Raw genomic sequence first — 18,264 nt, forward strand, 5'->3', positions numbered from 1 at the left:
CACATGCTGGAGCAGAGCAAGTGGAACCTTTCAGTGTACTGATCCCATAAAGGAAGAGCAATCCAAATATAAAGTTAACGCTGGAGATGGAACAGTAAACCTCACCATTTTAAACCTAAAGCCTGCAGACAGTGGGAGCTACTGCTGGTTAAATGATCTTAAACAAATCTACAGCCTGAGGGTAGTCAAAGGTAAGTGTTGCTCACTTCATACTACAGGTTATCAATGGGTTTTGCTCAGTGCAGGTGTCACCTTACAGTAGGAAGGAACATGAAGGTTCAAAGTCTTCTTCTCCATGTATGAATGTTGTATTTCTGTACTACTATTGTGTTTCAGTGTGTTCTCTCACTAAGTATGTACTGCTGGTAATGTCCTCTTGCTGCCTAGATGTGCTTTATCCTGTCCTATTCTGATGGTCTGTATGGTGAAATACAGTATGTCTTGGTTACAGGTTGTGAGAGGGACCTACTGGATGGAGTGGATTTTCTGGGGAACAATGTTGAGAATAAGTCATTTACAACCAATAATGCAAGTCAGTGCAGGCAGGAATGCACCAACAATGACAAGTGCCAGTACTTCACATTTGTTGGCGAAAAGGCAGAAAAAATAGAACACAGGTACATGCTAAAAAATATATGCTTTTGCAAATAAAGGCAGCAATAGATGTTTTAGATCAGCACCATTCTGATAACTACTACCACATTATTTGTGATATTTATCCCACAGCAACAACTGTTTTCTGAAGGCCTCAACTGGTGATACACCCAAAATTACAATACAATACCTCCAACATGCAACCTCAGGCTACTCTCTGAGAAACTGCAGTGGTAAAGGTGAGTACATACAGTTAATGTATATGTGAGTCATCATTTATTTTGGCCATTGAATATCTAGTCAATATCTAATGATCAGAGAGGTAGAGTTCATTAATAGGCCCTATTAAACAGGATAGCATAGACATGGATATCAAACTGTCATGTTGTGTTTCTGTTTATTCCATTATCTCTGTTGAAGGTGTAAGTTATCGAATATCGTCAAGCATCAGAGCTCTTTAAACAGAGCCTTTACAGATCAATGATGTGTGAAGTTCATATTCTGTAGTCTATAGAATACTATACAGTACTATCACTACTATGTATTCACTTTTAGTCATTGATGCACAGGACACGTCCATATTCATCAAACAAATTGGTTGGAGGTTGGAACAAGTTTGCGAATGTATCAATTTGCCTCTGTCACATGCTCTATATTACTCTGCTATCAAATAGTATGTGTTGCCTATATTTTAGAATAGATAGTGGAAGCTAAAGATGGTCATGTTTGCCACTCAACACAACAAGCAGTCTGATAAGCATTTTCCTCTGTATTTCAAACAGTCACCTACTCAGCCCAAAAGTACAGCCTTGTCCCTGAGAGGAAAAACTGGACCGAAGCACAAGAGTACTGCAGACAGCGCTTTACAAACCTGTCCATCATACAAACAGAAGAGGATTGGAGGGCAATTAAATCCACTTTGGGTAATTTCAGTGATGATGTGTGGATTGGGCTCCATAGAGAGAAGCCTGATCCAAATGGAAAGTGGAAGTGGTCTGACGGAGAGGACTTCATGTTCTTCAACTGGAAATATGGCTTTGGTCACCACAACAAGGGTCATGACTGTGTCTTGTATTTTTCATCTCACTGGGAACCAGTGTCGTGTGAATCTCCAAGAGAGTATATGTGTCAACGAGGTAAGGACTCACTCACTCACTTTCTTTCATCAATGGAAAATCCAACTTGTCATTGAACAAATGGGATTGATTGATTGATTGCACAACACCTACTGTAATACTGTGTTCTTCATATAATCAGATCTCAAAGCACTTTATAATTTAGGTTATCACCTGTAACTTCCAAGTTTATTTCTTATTGTGCGAAGTCATTAACTGTCTCATGAAATCTGATGTGTCAGTTTTCATCTTCCCTCCTATAAGTTCATCATGGTAATGGAACAACAGAGAAGGTCTATGAGCTGATGACTGGGCGAAAGGACCAGAATAATGCTGTGACAGACTGCAGGACAATACAAGGCAGAGAACTGGCGAGTATCTGTAACCAGAAAGAACAGGAAGCCTTTGATGAGGTGGCTAAGCCGGAACAAATCTGGATTGGACTAAAGAATGAGAACAACACATGGAATTGGTCCAGTGGTGAACCATTTCAGGAATGGAACAATTCCGTGGGAGGTGGAAACTGTGTAAAGCTGAACTCAGAAAATGACAGAAAATGGCAACCAGAAAATTGTTCTACTCAAAAAGCTTTCCTGTGCTATGGGGGTAAGTTGAACCCTGTGAGAATGTTATCAAACTAGTGTTGACAGTCAGTCATCATCTATGACAACGTTGTGTTGAATCTACACAAAGAAACTCCAAGTTTTAAAATTAGGAAATATTTTATATAAGTACTTTGTTTTTGTTTCATTGATCAACATGATAGGAAACAGGCACTTATATGTGTGTATTCTACTTCATTCTGACACAGATGAACGTCCTCTTAACACCACTGGGGATTTGTCCACTCCTGCTACCCCCGAAACCACCAGCCCTACTTCAACTGGACCTCCCTCTAGCAAGACGTCCACCACACCACTTACCACTACTAATGGACAGTCCACCAACACTACATCTACCACTACTAATGGACAGTCCACCACTTCACCACCTACCACTACTAATGGACAGTCCACCACCTCACCACCTACCTCTACTAATGGACAGTCCACCACCTCACCACCTACCACTTCTAATGGACAGTCCACCAACTTACCACCTACCACTACTAATGGACAATCCACCACCTCACCACCTACCACTTCTAATGGACAGTCCACCAACTCACCACCTACCACTACTAATGGACATTCCACCACCTCACCACCTACCACTACTAATGGACAGTCCACCACCTCACCACCTACCACTACTAATGGACAGTCCACCACCTCACCACCTACCACTACTAATGGACAGTCCACCACCTCACCACCTACCACTACTAATGGACAGTCCACCACCTCACCACCTACCACTACTAATGGACAGTCCACCACCTCACCACCAACCTCAACTTCCAGTGGACAACTGACCTCATCAGGTCCCACCTCCCCAGACAGGAAGCCCACATCTTCCCCCAGTAGTACAACTTCTCCACTCCATCCTGGTGAGTGTCAGACATGGAGCTACATTCTGTACCAATCTGCACAAAGGTGTACAAGTGAAAATTGTTGGGCTTTTCATGGCAGATAAGACCGTCAGTGTATGTGTATTTGTGGTATTGTGTTTATGAACTTGCATTTACATGTGTGCAATTTCATGTTTGTGTTTTGTCCATGCAGATTACCTGCACTACTTCAACGAGTCCAAGAGCTGGATCAATGCCCTGGAGTTCTGTAAAAGTCGTGGCACCACGTCCAACCTGGTGCACATCACCAACCAGACCGTGCAGGCTGACGTGACCCAGCTCCTGGCCAATGTGGAGCTGCCATGTGGGGGAGTGTGGATTGGTCTGGAGCGGTCCATCTTTGAGTGGAGTGCCCCCTGGCTGTGGACCAGTAGTGATGTTGATAAGGTGGTGAAGTACAGTGTGTGGCACAGCTGCTTCCCCCTCAACCCCATCAATTACCACTGTGGTAAGATGGTCCGGGTTGGTAATGGAGAACTGAAGTGGCTGGATGCTTCCTGTCATCAGGAATTACCCTTCATCTGTGAAGGTGCGTTGCTAAACTTTGGAGCTCCTATTTTAGGTTTTGTTAATAAGTGGGGTGGAACATTCAGAACATTGCAGATAGACAAATATTACATGGAACTGTCATGGTTTACTGCAGAATAGAGATTGACTGTCTTGACTCTCATGTAAGCTCTATGCAATGTATTACTTTATGCAATGCTCTGATTATACCTCCCTATTGAATAAGGCTCAACCCACATCCCAGATATCCACCCCTCTACAGTTGGCTACTATCTGCACTGCTCTTTACTCCCTTTAACTCCCTCCCTTTTACATAGTCTAGACTCACTCTACTAGTAATAGTCTTTTGAATCAGCCAAAACATAACGGCAAGGCCTGTTCATATAAGATAGATCCATGTGCTCTTATCCTGTATATGATGTTTCAACAGATCTCCACTAGAGGGCTCTCCATGGCAGCCTGGACATTCTGCAGACAGACACCACCCTGATCTGCCAGAGAGACTATCACTCATGGTCTGGAAGGAATCAGCATTTCAATTAATTATATTATTACACCACTAATACTATTATTAATATTATTACTACTTTAACTTATTATTATCATCTCTATTACATGATATTACTTAATGATACTGTACTTACATATACTGACTCATAAGCATTGAAATTGGACCTATAATTTACTGTAATACTTTGACTATTTAAAAATAGAGTAAAGAAAGGTAAAGTAAAAGTTATTAACTGAAAATGTAGTATGTAACTCCTGTGTGATCTGTACTATTTGAGAACGCTATTTAGTTAGAATGTAATTATTGTTATTTTGTATATCCTTTAATCTATGTTCTGAATAAACATCCATTTAGTGTTTGATCAATGTGGAATTTCATTCTTCATAGAAAGTGCATTGAGTGATGAATCAAAAGCAATTAAAATTGTCATTATCTAACCCTAAGATTTTAGAGATATTAAGTGATGTCGAGTCTAAAGCGACTTTATGAATATTTTCAGCAGGAAAAGGAGTCCATCTCAACTGTCAGCAACAATGAACCTGATATCTCAGAAAACTACTTTTGGCCTAATAAAGCCATTAGATTATCAGGGGGGCGAGATGTCTGTGCCATCTGTAATGTTGACACATAATGGGCTATATTTATGCAACACTGCTCTCCAAACCATAAACTCAAATCCATTTTTCCCAGGTGCAGCCCCTGACCTCTTCTTTAGCCAGCAGTCCTTGGATGAGTCCTTCACCAACACCCGAGCAGTAGACAAATGTGAATATTCATGCTTATACAGTGAGGGAAAAAAGTATTTGATCCCCTGCTGATTTTGTACGTTTGCCCACTGACAAAGACATGATCAGTCTATAATTTTAATGGTAGGTTTATTTGAACAGTGAGAGACAGAATAACAACAAAAAAATCCTGAAAAACGCATGTCAAAAATGTTATAAATTGATTTGCATTTTAATGAGGGAAATAAGTATTTGACCCCTCTGCAAAACATTACTTAGTACTTGGTGGCAAAACCCTTGTTGGCAATCACAGAGGTCAGACGTTTCATGTAGTTGACCACCAGGTTTGCACACATCTCAGGAGGGATTTTGTCCCACTCCTCTTTGCAGATCTTCTCCAAGTCATTAATGTTTCGAGCCTGACGTTTGGTAACTCGAACCTTCAGCTCCCTCCACAGATTTTCTATGGGATTAAGGTCTGGAGACTGGCTAGGCCACTCCAGGACCTTAATGTGCTTCTTCTTGAGCCACTCCTTTGTTGCCTTGGCCGTGTGTTTTGGGTCATTGTCATGCTGGAATATCCATCCATGACCCATTTTCAATGCCCTGGCTGAGGGAAGGAGGTTCTCACCCAAGATTTGACGGTACATGGCCCCGTCCATCGTCCCTTTGATGGAGTGAAGTTGTCCTGTCCCCTTAGCAGAAAAACACCCCCAAAGCAGAATGTTTCCACCTCCATGTTTGACGGTGGGGATGGTGTTCTTGGGGTCATAGGCAGCATTCCTCCTCCTCTAAACACGGCGAGTTGAGTTGATGCCAAAGAGCTCGATTTTGCTCTCATCTGACCACAACACTTTCACCCAGTTCTCCTCTGAATCATTCAGATGTTCATTGGCAAACTTCAGACGGGCCTGTATATGTGCTTTCTTGAGCATGGGGACCTTGCGGGCGCTGCAGGATTTCAGTCCTTCACGGCGTAGTGTGTTACCAATTGTTTTCTTGGTGACTATGGTCCCAGCTGCCTTGAGATCATTGACAAGATCCTCCCGTGTAGTTCTGGGCAGATTACTCACCGTTCTCATGATCATTGCAACTCCACGAGGTGAGATCTTGCATGGAGCCCCAGGCCGAGGGAGATTGACAGTTATTTTGTGTTTCTTCCATTTGCGAATAATCGCACCAACTGTTGTCACCTACTCACCAAGCTGATTGGCAATGGTCTTGTAGCCCATTCCAGCCTTGTGTAGGTCTACAATCTTGTCACGGACATCCTCTGAGAGCTATTTGGTCTAGGCCATGGTGGAGAGTTTGGAATCTGATTGATTGATTGCTTCTGTGGACAGGTGTCGTTTATATAGGTAACAAGCTGAGATTAGGAGCACTCCCTTTAAGAGTGTGCTCCTAATCTCAGCTCGTTACCTATATAAAAGACACCTGGGAGCCAGAAATCTTTCTGATTGAGAGGGGGTTAAATACTTATTCCCCTCATTAAAATGCAAATCAATTTGTTACATTTTTGACATGCGTTTTTCTGTATTTTGTTGTTGTTATTCTGTCTCTCACTGTTCAAATAAACCTACCATTAAAATTATAGACTGATAATTTATTTGTCAGTGGGCAAACTGTTGCAAACGAAAGTGTCTATTGGACAAACTCAGGTATTTTTATCCCCGTTTCATTTGCTTCCATTTAAGAAACGTTTTTCAACAGAATCGGCAGAATGAATACACCCCTGATCACGCATAAACACAGTTCACTTTCATAGAAGCCACGTTGTATTCATTCTAGCCTCTATGCACTCTCCTCCTCTCACCCTTTCCCTTCGTTTGTGGACTTCAATGAACAAAACATCAGCTGTAAGTGACCAGGCAAAAAAACTTTCCAAGCCAAACCATGTCATATAACCGCTACACACAGCCTATGTCACTGTCCCCATATTAGCTAAAGTAACGTCCTAGTCAACATAGCTAATAGAACTAATGCGTTAGTAAACCTGCTACAATCATGCAGTAACATTACAGTGTATAGTCACTAAGCAGTTACACCGGCGGGCCCCAGTGGCAATAAATTAATAAAACCAAAAGCTTACCTTGACTTGGAAGAGTTCCAGTGTTGTGTTGGATAGTCATAGCCAGCTAGCTAACATAGCATCCCTCTATTTGAGCATGTTGTTTGAGTAATTAAACTAGCCAGCTGCATTTGTTAGCTAAGTAAGTGAAACTGAAAGTGACACAAAAAAAGACGAAATCTCTCTCTCTCTCGCTCTCTCTCTCTTGCTTCTCCTTCATTTTTGAAGAAATGTATTTGTTGAAGATTGTTAAACTATTGTCTTTCTCTCTCTTTGAGTGAACTACTCACCACATTTTATGCACTGCAGTGCTAGCTAGCTGTAGCTTATGCTTTCAGTACTAGATTCATTCTCTGATACTTTGATTTTGTGGACAACATGTCAGCTCATACTGCAAGAGCTCTGCTAGGTTGGAGGACGTCCTCTGGAAGTTGTCATAATTATTGTGTGAGTCTATGGAAGGGGGTGAGAACCAACAGCCTCCAAGGTTTTGTATTGAAGTCAATGTACCAAGAGGAGGACAGAAGCTAGCTGTCCTCCGGCTACACCATTGTGCTACCCTACAGAGTGCTGTTGAGGCTACTGTAGATCTTCATTGCAAAACAGTGTTTTAATTAATTATTTGGTGACGTGAATATATTTAGTATAGTTTTATCTAAAAAGGAAAACTTTTTCAATGTTTTACCATGAAATTCACTGAGGAGGATGGTCCCCCCCTTCCTCCTCTGAGGAGCCCACTGTTATATACTATTTCCTTAATGATTTAGTGTAAATCTAACTAATATTGTAATATTGAGCACACACAATCAGCCTCAACTGGGTTGTAGTAACTGTTGCTCTCTGACCCTTGAGGGCCATTGACAGACTGAACACGCCTCTCTGGACAATAGAGACTGCTCTCTGAAGAGATCGTTCCTTTGCACTGGAAGTAAGACTATCATCTTTTTTTATTTCACGTATATATTTTTAATAAACAGATAGAAAGAGAGGATGACAGTAAGGAAAGATACACAGAGGTTGCATCAAAGGGCATTAGGCCAGATTCAAACCTACGCTGACACCATAGACATGTGTTCCAGAGGCTGTGACATTACCGCTAGACCAGCCAGGCTACAAGACTACCATCTTATTGGCGTTATTGGGGTTTATATCTGTAAGACACTCTTTAACAAGCAGTGTCAGATGTCGGAAACAGAAATGCTTCATGTTGTCTACACCACTGTCAAATATATGTGCTCATGTGGTTTCTAATATCAGATAATATTTCCATAATGTTGAATATAGAACACAGAGGCTAGCTACTACACACATCCAAAGTAATTTATAGCCTTTAAATGGAAGTGAAAGAAAAGTTTAAATAAGCTGAATCTCATTTGAGTGGGTGCTACCATTCCTATGTCCCTCTAGAAAAGAGATTCAAGCAGACCATTGTCAGGATGTCTCTGAAATCTAACTCAGGAGCTGACCTCAATGACCCAGTGGTTAAGGAACAGATGTTGGAGCAGGTACAGTAGTCGTACATCTCCCATATCAGAAATCAAGGTCATGCTCACTCATTTCTCACTTTTCCTGTGATCTCCATTTTATATTCCTATTGATCATATTAATAAACACAAATGCTCGATTAAAATAGGAGGGCTGCTGACTTTAATCAATTTGATCATATCTCATAGATCAGAAAGGAGTTTGCGAAGAACGGGAACTTCATCCTAGTCATACGCTGGAGAGAACTGCCGAATGGAGACGTTTTTTGCAAAACAGTTGAACTTGGAAGCCCTGAAGAATGTATACACTTTTTTGTGCCACAGTTACGAAATAGACCCTCCTCATGTTTAGTCTGTTGTTCAGAGTCCCCTGTACAGTGTGTTTTTAGGTTTTGCATCCCATTGACAGTATGGAAATGAAGTAAGGTGTTCATGAACTAATTCCAGTGAGAGTCTTTGTACTGTTGTGTTTGGTTTCTAAAGTCAGTGTGGGTCTGGATGAAGAGGACCAGCCATGATGATGCAGCTGGAGAGGGATGGGAGGTTCAAGAAAACTGAAATATTCCATTATAAATATATACATTAAATAACATTATTAAATAATTTACGTTATTCAAGTTATGAAAGTTAACTTTCGCCTATGAAAGAGAAATAGGAAGTATATTTATATTAGGCTAGATTTAGACTTTACAATGTTTTACTAATGTAACATCAAATTATAATTTTTGGTTGGTGTTTGAATGTATTGTGATAATAAAGCTTGTTGTACGTAAGGGCAATTTGATTAGTGAAGAGAAGAGGAATTTCAAGTTTGTAGTTGAAACGTATGGTGACAACTTTCAGTGAGAGATTGTCAGAGGGTAAAAATGTTCATAATGAGAAAAATATGTTACACACTCACTTATGGATGTAACTGTCCACATTCTTAAATAAGATATGTTTGATTAGTGACAACAGTATTACCATTTTCACCCTCCAGCAAGAATGGTCAGATGGGGGCACAAGTCACAACAATGTAGAATTATGTACCCATGTCATGGTGCTATGGTTCAGAGTACTGTAAAGATGGAGACAGACAGACATTTGTGGGTGTGACAGAATGACAGTATCCATGTTATTATTATTATTATTATTATTATTATTATTATTATTATTATGAATCCAAGCAACATTTGGATATCATTAGAGTTTTCCCTGGTTTCATGGTTTGTTGACCGTGGCAGCTATTACGGTCATAAACACAGGCTCATGGATAGCAGGGGAGGGGTGTGGGGTTCTTGCCTGTATTCCTGTAGTTGATGGCTGTTATACATTAAACACCTTGATAAATCAACCACCATGAATCATTTAGCAAAGGTTCAAAGTATTTGACACCCTACATTTTATTTACTATGTAGCTATTTAGCAAATGCATTTATCTAAATAGACGTAGTAAAATCACACCCTAACCACTGGTAGCACTGGGCTCCTCAACATGGGGGCCCCTCAGGGGTGCATGCTCAGTCCACTCCTTTACTGCCGCATTAAGTTTGACGACGACACAACAGTGGTAGGCCTGATCACCGACAACTATGAGACAACCTACAGGGAGGAGGTCAGAGACCTGGCCGTGTGGAGCCAGGATAACAACCTCTCCCTCAATGTGATCAAGACAAAGGAGATGATTGTGGACTACAGGAAAAAGGACAGAGCACGCCCCCATTCTCATTGACGGGACTGTAGTGGAGCAGGTTGAGTGCTTCAAGTTCCTTGGTGTCCACATCACCAACAAACTATCATGTTCCAAACACACCAAGACAGTCGTGAAGAGGGCACGACAAAGCCTATTCCCCCTCAGGAGACTGAAAGATTTGGCATGGGTCCTCAGATCCTCAAAAAGTTATACAGCTGCACCATCGAGAGCATCCTGACTAGTTGCATCACAGCCTGGTATGGAAAATGCTCGGCCTCCGACCGCAAGACACTACACAGGGTAGTGCGTACGGCCCAGTACATCACTGGGGCCAAGCTTCCTGCGATCCAGGAGCTCTATACCAGGCGGTGTCAGAGGAAGGCCCTAAAAATTGTCAAATACTCCAGCCTCCCTTGTGATAGACTGTTCTCTCTGCTACCGCTCGGCAAGCGGTACCGGAGCGCCAAGTCTAGGTCCAAAAGGCTTCTGAACAGCTTCTACCCTGAAGCCATAAGACTCCTGAACAGCTAATCAAATGGCTACCCAGTCTATTTGCATTGTTCCCCCTGGAATGCATTTCAATTAACAGGTGTGCCTTGTTAAAAGTTAATTTGTGGAATTTCTTTCCTTCTTAATGCGTTTGAGCCAATCATTTGTGTTGTGACAAGGTAGGGGTGGTATAGAGAAGATACCCCTATTTGTTAAAGACCAAGTTATCCATATTATGGCAAGAACAGCTCAAATAAGCAAAGAGAAATGTCAGTCCATCATTACTTTATGACATGAAGGTCAGTCAATCCGGAAAATTTCAAGAACTTTTAACGTTTCTTTTAGTGCAGTTGTTAAAACCATCAAGCGCTATGATGAAACTGGCTCTCATGAGGATCGCCACAGGAAAGGAAGACCCAGAGTTACCTCTGCTGCAGAGGATAAGTTCATTAGAGTTACCAGCCTCAGAAATTGCAGCCCAAATAAATGCTTCACAGAGTTCAAGTAACAGACACATCTCAACATCAACTGTTCAGAGGAGACTGTGTGAATCAGGCCTTCATGGTCGACTTGCTGCAAAGAAACCACTACTAAAGGACACCAATAAGAGGAAGAGACTTGCTTGGGCCAAGAAACACGAGCAATGGACATTAGAACGGTGGACATCTGTCATTTGGTCTGATGAGTCCAAATGAAAGATTTCTGGTTCCAACCGCCATGTCTTTGTGAGACGCAGAGTAGGTGAACAGATTATCTCCACATGTGTGGTTCACACCGTGAAGCACGGCGGAGGAGGTGTGATGGTGTGGGGGTGCTTTGTTGGTGACACTGTCTGTGATTTAATTAGAATTAAAGGCACACTTAACCAGCATGGTTACCACAGCATTCTGCAGCGATATGCCATCCCATCTGGTTTGAGCTTAGTGGGACTATCATTTTTTCCCCCAACAGGACAATGACCCAAAATACACCTCCAGGCTGTGTAAGGGCTATTTGACCAAGGAGAGTGATGGAGTGCTGCATCAGATGATCTGGCATCCACAATCACCCAACCTCAACCCAATTGAGATGTTTGGGATGAGTTGGACCGCAGATTGAAGGAAAAGCATCCAACAAGTGCTCAGCATATGTGGGAACTCCTTCAAGACTGTTGGAAATGTCTCCAGTCCCACAAGCGACATCGCGGGAACATTGCCTACCACCTCCGGAGAGGTATGACGGACATCCAGAGTGCTGCAGGGAATTCCTCATCCAGTGTTCCCTGGAATTCAGCCTACAACCCTCCTCCTTCCCGACGTAGCAGGGCCGGGTGGCCTACATCATCACTCTGTTGACGGGTCAGGCCCTTTCCTGGGCTACCGCGGAGTGGGAGAGCCAAACTCTGGCGTGCTCCGACTCCTACCAATTCACCCAGGTGCTAAGCAAGGTGTTAGACAACTATCGGGATGTGTCAGGGCACGAGGCCGGGAGGCGGCTCATGGCCTGTCGGCAGGGTGACAGTTCGGTGGCGGACTACTCCATGTAGTTCTGGACCTGGGCTCGAGGGGCAGAATGGGAGGAGGCCGCCCTGGTCGTCCTTTAAGCGTAGGGGCTATCGGAGGGGATGAAGGATGAACTCTCCTTCAGGGAGCTGCCTGAGCGACAGGACGGACTCGTCGAACTCTCGGTGCGGTTAGACAATCGTCGTCTTGAGAGGGCGCATGAGAGAGGGATTACGCAAGGCGCGCCTCTGTGTCCCTCTATCGACCCGGTGGCTTTCCGACGATTCAGGGGGGAGACGCCTCAGGAGGAGGCTATGCAGCTGGGGGCGGCGCGCTTGTCCAGGATGGAGAGGCAGAGGCGTCTGCGCCAGGGACATTGCCTGTACTGCGTCCAGGCAGGTCACCACTGCGACTCACGCCCGGAGAAGCCGGGAAGCGGGAGGGCTCGCTAGTATCAGGAGGGGTGCTAGCGAGCTGGAACCAAAACCCAAACTCCAGAGACTCCGAGACTTTTCTCCCCGTCAGGTTTCTGTGGGCCCGCGCTGCGCGGGAAACCTGATGGACGCAGGGCAGGCCCAAGGGTGGAGCGTTCCATTACTCTCCCTCTCTGAGCCAGTTCAGTTCATGGGCCTGGACGGCAGTTGGGGTAGGGCTTCATCACCCAGCACACTGTGCCCGTGTGTGTCCGGGTGGCGGGGGGGTATGGGAGGATACCAGTTTTTCATTGTGGAATCTCCGGAGTGTCCCCTCGTCCTCGGGCACCCCTGGCTGGTCACCCACAAACCCCGGATAGACTGGTCCACGGGGTGGCTCATCCTGGGGGGAGGCTTCGCTCCCATCCTGTTCCGGTCTCCACCGACCACTCATCAGCCCAAACCACCTTCCCAGACCACCTACCAGTCCTCACCCCTTCCCCAGGTCCCGCACTCCGAACCGCCTACCACCCTAGTGGCGGTTGCCACCGGGAGGACGGCGGCTATAGACTCCGTCACCGGCCCAGACCTGGCAGGCGTTCCCCGGGAGTATTGGGATCTGGGGGAGGTGTTTAGAAAGAGGTGTGCCAAGGGCCTACCTCCTCACAGGCCATACGACTGTGCTAACGATCTCCTACGGTGCGCCATGCCCACACAAGGGTGATTGTTTTCTTTGTCCCGGCCGGAAACGCTGGCCATGAGGGAGTACATCAACAAGGCACTCGTCGAGGGTCACATCCATCCCTCTACCTCACCCGCGGGTGCGGGCTTCTTCTTCGTGGGGAAAAAGGATGGTGGGCAGCGGCCGTTCATTGATTACCGGATGCTCAACGACATCACGATTATGAACCGCTACCCACTCCCCCTGATGATGACGGCATTCAAGGGTTTGCAGGGAGCCGGGTCTTCACCAAGCTGGACTTACGTAATGCCTACAACCTGGTGAGGATCGGGAGGGGCCGAGTGGAAGACAGCTTTTAACACACCCAGTGGGCATTACGAGTACCAAGTCATGCCGTTTGGTCTAGCCAACGCGCCTGCGGTGTTCCAGGCGTTGGTCAATGACGTGCTCCGGACCTCCTAGACTACAGCGTCTTCATGTATTTGGATGACATCCTAATAGTTTTGAAGGATATGAGTGAACACCAGTAGCACGTTCAGCAGGACCTCCAATGCCTTCTCCGTCACCAGCTCTATGTCAAGGTCGAGAAGTGTGTGTTACACACAGAGACAGTCTCCTTCCTGGGGTTCATCGTCACCCAGTGGGACCTACGGATGGACCCAGCCAAGGTCAGCGCGGTATTGACCCCAGCCCTCATCCCTCATGCAACTACAATGGTTTTTAGGGTTCGCTAATTTATATTGGCAATTTATTCGCAATTTTAGTTCCCTAGCCACTCCCCTGACAGCCCTCACCCAGACGAGCGTGCGCTCCTTCGCCTGGACCCCGGAAGCGGGGAATGCATTTGATGCGCTTAAGTGGCGCTTTACATCGGCCATGGTCCTCGGACATCTTGATCCCGTCGGCTGTCCCCAGTGGAGCAAAATTACGACGTGGGGAACCGTGTGCTGCTAGAGGTCAAGTTCGCCCTGGGGGAGTGGAGGCATTGGCTCCACTCATCGTATGGACTGACCACAAGAACTTAGCCTACATTCAGGGGGCCAAGAGGCTTAACTCGCACCAAGCCAGGTGGGCGTTGTTCTTCACCAGGTTCCGGTTCACCATCTCATACCGTCCGGGGTCGAAGAATACCAAGCCTGACGCACTCTCCCAGCAGTTCGACCCCTTGGACCTGGTGGAGAGGGACGACCCCATTGTCCCCAACGCCCTGATTGCTGCCCCAGTTTCGTGGGGAATCAATATGCTGGTCAGAGCAGCGCTACGGCGGGAGCCCGATCCGGGCGGAGGTCCACCGGGGAGGATATACGTACCCAAGGCTGCGCACTCACGACTGCTTCAGAGGGCGCATGCGCACAACCTCACTAGCCATCCGGGGGGCGCCAGGACGTTGGAGTTCCTGCGTAGGAGGTTCTGGTGGCCCATCTGCTGAGGGGGATACGCACGTCTTCGTGGCTGCTTGCCCGGTGTGCACGCACACAAATAAATCACGTCAGCCCACAGCAGTGCTGCTCCAACCCCTGCCTATCACCAAACGCCCCTGGTCCCACATCTCGCTGGATTTCATTTCAGCCCTACCCCCCTATGATGGATACACAGTCATCCTGGTTGTTGTGGACCGGTTCTCGAAGGCTGCCCACTTCATTCCCCTCCCAAACTTCCGTCAGCCCGAGAGACGGTTAAGTTGGTGGTGCAGCACGTTTTCCGGGTCCATGGCCTTCCCCAAGATGTGGTGTGGGATCGGGGCCCTCAGTTCGCCTCCAGGTTCTGGAAGGAGTTCGCCACCTGCCTTGCCGCCTACGTCAGCTTGTCTTCTGGCTTCCTTCCCCAATCGAACGGGCAGATGGAACGCGTCAACCAGGATCTGGAGGGGGTGCTGAGGTGTTACTTCTCCAGCAACCCAGCTACATGGTGTCAGCGACTGGCGTGGGCGGAGTATGCCCACAACACCCTTCTCTGCTCGTCCACCAGCCTGTCCCCCTTCCAGTGCCAATACGGGTACCAACCCCCCTGTTCCCCGAGCAAGAGGAGGAGGCGGCGGTCCCGGCGGTCCAGGCCCACATCAGTCGCTGTCGCCGCACCTGGAGGCAGGTACGGGTGGCGCTTAAGCAGGCCTCGGTCAGGTCTCAACATCAGGCCAACCGCAGGCGTCGCCTAGCCCCGGTTTTTCGCCCGGGACAAAGGGTGTGGCTCTCCCCTCCGCGTGGAGTCCAGGAAGCTGTCCCCCCGGTTCGTCTGGCCATTCAGAGCGGTCCGGCGACTCAACCCAGTAGCCTACCGCCTGCAACTTTCCTCCACCATGCGGGGGCATCCCACATTCCATGTGTCCCTCCTCAAGCCCATTGCCACCTGTCCTCTGGCTCCCCCTCCTCGTCCTGTTCCCCTGCTGCGCCTCGTCGGAGGGCAGCCGGATTTTACTGTGGACTGGATCCTGGACTGCCGGAGGGTGGGGAGGGGTCTCCAATTTCTGGTGGACTGGGAGAGTAATGGGCTCTCCTCTCCTTAGGCACCTCCTCACTCACAGTCTGGACTAATCATCATCCTATTGGTGTCACCTGTGTATATCTGTTCACATGTGTATTTATGCCCTCCCTTCCCTGTGTTCCCTGCTCAGTTTTCTCTGCTAGTTTCTCTATGTCCAGCAGTACTACTCACTGTCTGATCGGAGACCTATGTACAGGTACTTGAGAAGTGTTCTCCCTGTTTCGTTATTTGTTTCAGTCTTACGTAGTATTTCGTATTTTGGCTGTCAGACGGTTTTTGGAGACTTATTTGCTCTGACTTTCTTTTATCGTGATAAGTCTGTTATTTTGTATTCTGGCTTCGGGACCACCGGTAAAGATCCTTGTTTCACCATCTCTGCCTACTGCCTACTGTATATCCTGCACCGTACCTGGGTCATACCTCACCCCAACCCTTACAGAAAAGCATTCCTCATGAAGCTGTTTGAGAGAATGCCAAGAGAGTGCAAAGCTGTCATCAAGGCAAAAGGTGGCTATTTGAAGAATCTCAAATATAAAATATATTTTGATTTGTTTAACACTTTTTGGGTTACTACATGATTCCATATATGTTATTTCATAGTTTTGATGTCTTCACTATTATTCTACGATGTAGAAAATAGTAAAAATAAAGAAAAACCCTTGAATGAGCAGGTGTTCTAAAACTTTTGACCGGTGTGGTGAATTATTATTAATGAACTGTAGAGTTTAATGGACTATGAGGTAGAACTGGGTTTATCAAGAGTATATAGTTAGATTTCTTTGTTAATGGGCCAGGAATTGAATTTGGGTCATTTCACTGTGTGTGGGGGATTTGTGTATGTTTCAAGGATTTAGGGCCTTGTCATGGTTAAACTAAACATGAGTGTGTGTGCAAGACAGGGGAGTGAGTGATTGGTTGGAGTACTATGTGCATAATAAAAGTCGAGTTTAGCCGCCCTCAGAGACAAAGGAAGTGGGCGGAGCAATAAAAGAGCAGGAAAACTGAAGGGGGGACTATATAAGATGGAGGGAGAGCGTAAGGGGGTGTGCCATTCTGCAGACTGGTATCGGCTTTGTTGAAACTTTAATAAAGTAATTTCTTGGTGCAACAAAAACTCTGTAAGACCTTATTTGTAATAAAGTATAGTGGTTATTTTCCACAATATAATTGGCGATCCCGGCAGGACTGGTTATAAGAGATCCTTGAGTGCTTTACCATCGGAGGAGGTTTTGACGAAACACACTTAAACACTGGCCACTGTTGATCAAAGGTAAGCAGCGTTCTTACTTGAGCTGTGTGTTTCGATCAAGCTGAATCTGAGGGTAGGGTACGGAAGGGTTCTCTCCAGAAATTAAGGACCAAATTTAGCAGAAGGAGCAGAGTTTTGGTTGGAATGAGAACTAAGCATGCATGCAATGTTATTGTAAAAATGCTACGGATACCGCTTTGGGGAGCTAAAATTAGCATCCCAGAGGGCTGCTCGGGTGTAGGTGGCTAGCCAAACGTCCACTACGGATACCACTCTAACGTGTTGATCATTGTAAGAGGCTGCTCAGGGGTAGGGACATACATTACTGAAACGGCCTACGGTTACCGCTCTAACGTGTTTATCATTGTTAGAGGCTGCTCAGGGGTAGGTGACGCATCAGCCTGGGTGAGGTGATGCACAAATTAGACAGCTAATCGGGTAAAAAAGTAGGTCATCCTGAGTAGGTGACACCATAAATTGGAAGTCGCGCTTTTCATCCCAAGTAGGTGAACGGTTGTGAACGCCACCAGGGCTTCAAAGTATAGAGAAATAATAAGATAGAGTAGGTCTGCTCATCTCGTACGGGTGAATGGTTAGCTTGAGCAGCTGTGAGTCATTCAGTGATTCATTTAAGCATGAGTGGCGGCTTATCTGTGTGGGTGATCGGACAACAAAAAGAAATCCTGTAAATAATAGCCTTTATGTAGAAGAAAGTGTAAGGAAAGGGACTATATTTTAGGTCGTTTGAAGCTTCTAAGGCTGGTGGAGAAAGGGAAAGCCCAATCTTGCATTGGGAAGAGGAGAATTGATAGTATGTGGATATTCATTTACTAACGGAGTGTGGAAAATTCACGTTACTGGGAGAAGAAAATTAAAGGTGTCTTTTCCCGGAGGGGTATGAGAAATCCTGTTGGAGGAACAGGTCACGTGTACGGGGGTGATCATATGACGTCAACACATTGAATTTCAGTCAAGCTTATAGGGGATCATTACATTTGGGAAATATAAAAGTAAATGTTGATAGAGTTAACATTCCAAATTTGGGTACTTTTATGGAAGAAAATTCCTGTAGGTTATACGAATATTGATTGTGTGTGTTTGGGAAGTAGCGTTGTGTGAATGTGGTATGAGTAAATCTGAAGTGTGGAGAATGAGCTGGTGATATAATGATACCTGGGGGGGTGTGGTAAAATTTACTCGCTGCAATAAGGAATCATTAGAAATACGAATGCGGTGGTTGATATGAATAATATTAGAATATGATGAATGTTATGTGCGGATAA

This window comes from Coregonus lavaretus (assembly GCF_964263955.1).
Source record: "Coregonus lavaretus genome assembly, chromosome: 13".
In the NCBI taxonomy this organism is placed as follows: Eukaryota; Metazoa; Chordata; class Actinopteri; order Salmoniformes; family Salmonidae; genus Coregonus; species Coregonus lavaretus.